The 5,409-nt window shown below is 34.0% G+C and overlaps 1 pseudogene; it reads right to left on the reverse strand.

Annotated features, from left to right (window-relative positions):
• Nucleotides 1-2,511: 2,511 nt before the first annotated feature.
• Nucleotides 2,512-4,594, reverse strand: LOC148603748 (uncharacterized; annotated as a pseudogene).
• Nucleotides 4,595-5,409: the final 815 nt, after the last annotated feature.

Raw genomic sequence — 5,409 nt, forward strand, 5'->3', positions numbered from 1 at the left:
CTTTAAGATGTGCATTTAACTATGTAAAACAAGTATAGATTACAATCAGAATGCATCATACTCATTTTGAACAGATCCGATATTATCGTATACATTTTTAATATATTCATATTTGGTAATTATGGGAATATTGTACTTTTCCTGTATCATATATAATTACTAGATTTATAAGGTATTTTATAGTAATTGTTGAATAGATAGTTAGAATATCTTTATTGTTATTTCAGGGTTTTATAACCATACTTTCTTTGAATGAATAAAGAACCTATTAGAACCTGAGATAGTGTTTATTGTTTTCGAAAGACCGTAAAATACAGCATTGTCACATATATGGTTCATAAAAATGTTAAAATTGACTCACTATTTAAGGCTGTTATATATCCCCTTGACGTTTGCAACTGTGTATTTTGCTTATTTGAAAAAGGAGATTATGGAATAAATGTGTATGTACACGATACAGTGATACTCGAGAATTGTACAACATATCAAGGAACGTCATATTTACATGTATTTGTTTAGCTTAGTTTATGTTTTGTTTGTTAGCTTTTTTGCTATTTTTCGTTTCTTGGGATACTAACAGACATAACAAATCTCTTGTTGAATACAGAATTATTGAAAACGATTTGCCTTTGTGTTTTTTTTTATTTTATGCTGAATGTTTTCAGAGTTTGATACAATCATGGAATGTCTGAAATTCAGGATCATCAGGATAGAGTACAATTAAATGCAGGGGGAAATAAAAAAAGCAATTCAGTATATAACATAATTTAATGTTTTGGATAAAGAAAGGTTGGATACTTGAAAAAGACAGATACATGTATGGAAATAATAACAAAATAGGACTAAATTATCCCATAACAAACGGACAGACAAAAAGAAATTTGCCCGAAAATTAATTCCGCACAATATCTTTATAGCATTGTAGTCTGCATGTAGCAGAAGTAAACAGCAGAATACGGACAGATCGGGTGAAACCTATTACCCTCCATAAGTTCTTTTGCGAGAATAAAGTAATTTGTTTTGAATATATCAAAGACCAAAGATAATCATATATACGTCTTACTTTGTATCATCATTCCGGGTCTCAACGTATTTTATTTTTTGACGGACGGATGAACGTCGGTATTTCTATGTCCTCAACAGCGGGGACGCAAAGAAAAGCAATTAACTTTATATAGGCAATAACTCCTCTAATCATACATGTACTTTAAAAAGTTAATTTAAATGTATTTCAACTATGTGTGTAAAGGGGCTTTAATGTAAAACTGGCATATGCATTCTTAATCAATATCACTGACATGTTATTTATATACCAGATTTAATTGATTTATCTGTATTAGTTACTTTATGCAGTTTAATATATAAGTTTAAAAGTTTATATCAAGTCACACACACTTACACACACTTTTCATACAATCAATCAGCCATTCACACTATGTCATTCATAACTCTCAATCTCACAACTCAAACCAGTTAAAATAAGGTTTCATAGATATGTTAATAAAGGATTGAAGTAATAAGACTAACCTTCAAAAGAATAGGAAACTATCCATAATAAGAAGTCCAAAATATGAGTTCAAGTTAGACAAACAAAATAATGGCTTCCATCAGTCAAAACATATAAAGTCAAGTGACCAAAACAAAGACAAAGGATTCCCGCCTAAAATATGACACATGACTGTCCCACAATTCCTATCACCAAAACTGACCAATAGAAATAAATAACCAAAAGTACTGTTATAAATTACTACTCTGAAAATAATTATTACAAGATTAGAATTACTAAATTAAGACTAACTGCTATCAGGAGAATACTATCAGCTGAAAACATGAATACTATAAATTAACTGTAATTAGGTAGATTCAATCTGCTGAAAACATAATTTCATAAATTTAATTAAGAATAAAATTAATGAAATACTAAACTATAATTAACATGACAATTAATAAAAATATGTACAAAACTTGACTCTGCCACATATACATTTAAGTGATTGACCGATACTTGTTATTATGAACATGATCAATGAGTTTTTAAAATGAAGTTGGCCATTTAATAATAACAAAATAGGACTAAATTATCCCATAACAAACGGACAGACAAAAAGAAATTTGCCCGAAAATTAATTCCTCACAATATTTTTATAGCATTGTAGTCTACATGTGGCAGAAGTAAACAGCACAATACGGATAGATCGGATGAAACCTATTACCCTCCATAAGTTCGTTTGCGAGAATAAAGTAATTTGTTTTGAATATATCAAAGACCAAAGATAATCCAATATACGCCTTACTTTGTATCATCATTTCGGATCTCAAAGTATTTTTTGACGGACGGATGAACACCGGTATTTCTATGTCCTCAACAGCGGGGACGCAAAGAAAAGCAATTAACTTTATATAGGCAATAACTTCTCTAATCAAACGTACTTTAAAAAGTTAATTTAAATGTATTTCCACTGTATGTGTAAAAGGGCTTAAATGTAAAACTGGCATATGCATTCTTAATCAATATCACTGACATGTCATTCCTCGATTGGTCCACCACCCTCTGATTCTGACTCTGTTTCAAGCGGTGGCATATCTCTAGCATTGATAATAGAGTCGGAGAATCGACAAGATGGAATTGGTTGTTGTTGCCATCTACTATACCCTAGATACCAGATAGTGGAGTAAATGTGCGCACAGCACCCATCAACTCGTGCACCGACTTTGCAGGTACAATACCAGCCTGTGATGTCGTCATCGCTGAACTAGATCCACAAACTATAGACCTATATACACGAGGAATGTCTCGATGACAATTTCACTCTAAGCAAGTTGGGTCTATCCTTGCATGTTTGGGGAAAGTTGTCATCAGACAGATGACTCTCTGTATACCTTGGCGCTAGCTTGAGTTGGTATACACCCATAGTTATGTCTCTGATTAATTGTAAGCTTAGCCTAGGAAAATATAGCACATTTTCAGTTCCGTTAACCTCTGTATAGATAGCCTTTTCCTGATAAGACTGTTCTCTTCTACAATTTGTTGTATACGGTTTGGTTGTTGTGTTTTTTCTACCATTATTTGCCCCAGTTCATCATTTCCGAAGTCATTAATCAATGGAGCACGTAAGCAGTTTATCAAAGCTGCACAAATCCTTACAAAGTCTCCTATGTGAGGGACGAAATGGTTCGATACAACTTTGTCTACAAAGCGCCATTGTTTAATTCGCCCGTTGGCGCTCTCAACGACCCATCTTACTTTAGTGATAAGACGGGATGAATTAGCATCATCTGTAGAGTGTTGCTTCTGCCCTTTTTTGATGTAACATGGCATCTCAACATTTAAGTTCATATTTTCAAGAAAGGTTTGAGCATTCCTAAATCCTCTGTCTACGACTAAGACATCATCGTCTTTAATCCACTGCTTTATGTCTTCTGCATTAGTTTGAAACATGTGTTCCGTAATTGATGCATCATTGTTATGACCGTCTGCAAAATACGGGCCAAGCACACTTAAAATATAACCATCGGAACCGACTATTAGCATGGGGTTTACCAGAGGTCTGTTCTTATGCAAACTGTAGGTACGTTTCTGGAACTGATGATAGGAACGTTTTTGTATGTAAATGTAAGTTCCGTCTTGGACCAATACAGCCACATCATCTTGATTACCAACAAATAATGTTTTTGCTGTGGGTGTTGTGTATTTTTCCACAAACTCAGCATGGCTCACGTGGTTGAATCCTAGAAATAATGGCACAAGGTTTTTGATAAGAGATTCTCGTGCAGAATGAACAGCTCTACGAATTTGATGTGATTTCAGGCTGAAGAGAGTTCCCAAGATTGCATTTGATAAGCCAGTTCGAAGCTTCACAAACAAAATGCCCAGGCACGTACGCAGAAAACATACACCGGAAGTCCTCAAGTCTTTAACTTGCAAGGCAACAACGTCAAACTGACTTCTAGTCAAACCAGTTAAATGGACGAAATCGCCATCCGATAATGCTAGTTGGACGTCAAAATTCAACTTTCCGACATCTTTTAACATCGAGCGTGTTCTTGTGAGAAAATCATTTATGTCAGTTTTATTCAGAAATGTTGTCTGTGATGTTTCCTTCAAGACATTTAAAGCATCTTGCTTAAAATATTTTCCTATTAAATGATTCGCGCAACATCTGCTATTTGTGGCAATAACATATCCTTTATCAATAAACGCTTGAGTTTTAGCCTCGTTTGACACTACAGTCAAATGGTGTCTGCTGGTATTTTGCTTTTTGCAAACTATACAATTGCGATGTGATTTTGCAGTTGAGGCTATCTGTAGTTGAATCGTTTTAGGACTTATATCAGATTCTGTTGTTTTAGTTCCCGAATCTTCATTTTCAAAATTATCATTCGCAAAAATCACATCTTCGACCGAATTTGCCTTGATTTCGCGACGAACTCTAGTTCTGCATTTGGAACAAAGTCTATCTCCATCATAAACACGTCTATTCAGGATTGTCTCTAAATGGGATCTTAGATTAGAATTTGATACAGCGCGTCGATCTTTTTCCTTCAGATGTGTTTTTAAACATATGACACAGCTATAGTTTCGTTGAGTTGGCATGTCAGGCTGAACTATAAAGAAACAAAGCACTCTATCAAAACAGTATTTTTTTAATATTGTATTTAATTTTTCGAAACCAAAACACATAACCAGAAATGCTTTAAGGCTAGTAACACATGTTTCCATTTTTTGTGTGCAAAAATCGAATATTTAATCATAAGGTCATTAAAGTTCAGGGTTGACAGGAAACATCCGTATTACGGAAAATATCGCCATAATGTGCTCTATAAACATGCCAAATATCAAAAGGATATCTTATAAGGCAAAGAAGTTTCATTCCGGACGCGTAAATTCCATATAAACTAATGATTTGACCATCAGTTCAAAGTGCAAGGTTGAAGGCTATGGTATGCAACATACAATGTATGGTGGTCTTATGATATAACCACATACCCATGTAAACGTCGTCTTAATGTCAAATACCCGCATGCTAAATATGAAAAGGCTATTTTATAATACAAGATTTTGTTACGGATGGACGGACAGACGGATTTCTAAAGTGTGGCAAATTTTCATGGTGAAACCCGAATATCAGATTCTGTCTGTATGTCATCCACATGTACATTGTACCTACATAGCAATTAATATCAAACCTGTACATGTAGGTCTAGACAAAAAAGAATGACCCACTGACAATAAAGCAATTTCCCCTTCTTAGGGGTTTCCCGTTATAAAGCAGTTCATGTAAACATGTACTTTAGCTCCCCATGAATTCCATGTTAGTTAGGTCTTTCAAAACCAATCTACTTACATGAGACATTTATTAAATCGTATCCTATCTTATGCATACTTTTTGTTGAAATTACAATGTACAT

Source organism: Perna viridis, chromosome 11, assembly GCF_037379345.1.
Source record: "Perna viridis isolate PV_CMFRI_1.1 ecotype Kerala chromosome 11, ASM3737934v1, whole genome shotgun sequence".
Taxonomy (NCBI): Eukaryota; Metazoa; Mollusca; class Bivalvia; order Mytilida; family Mytilidae; genus Perna; species Perna viridis.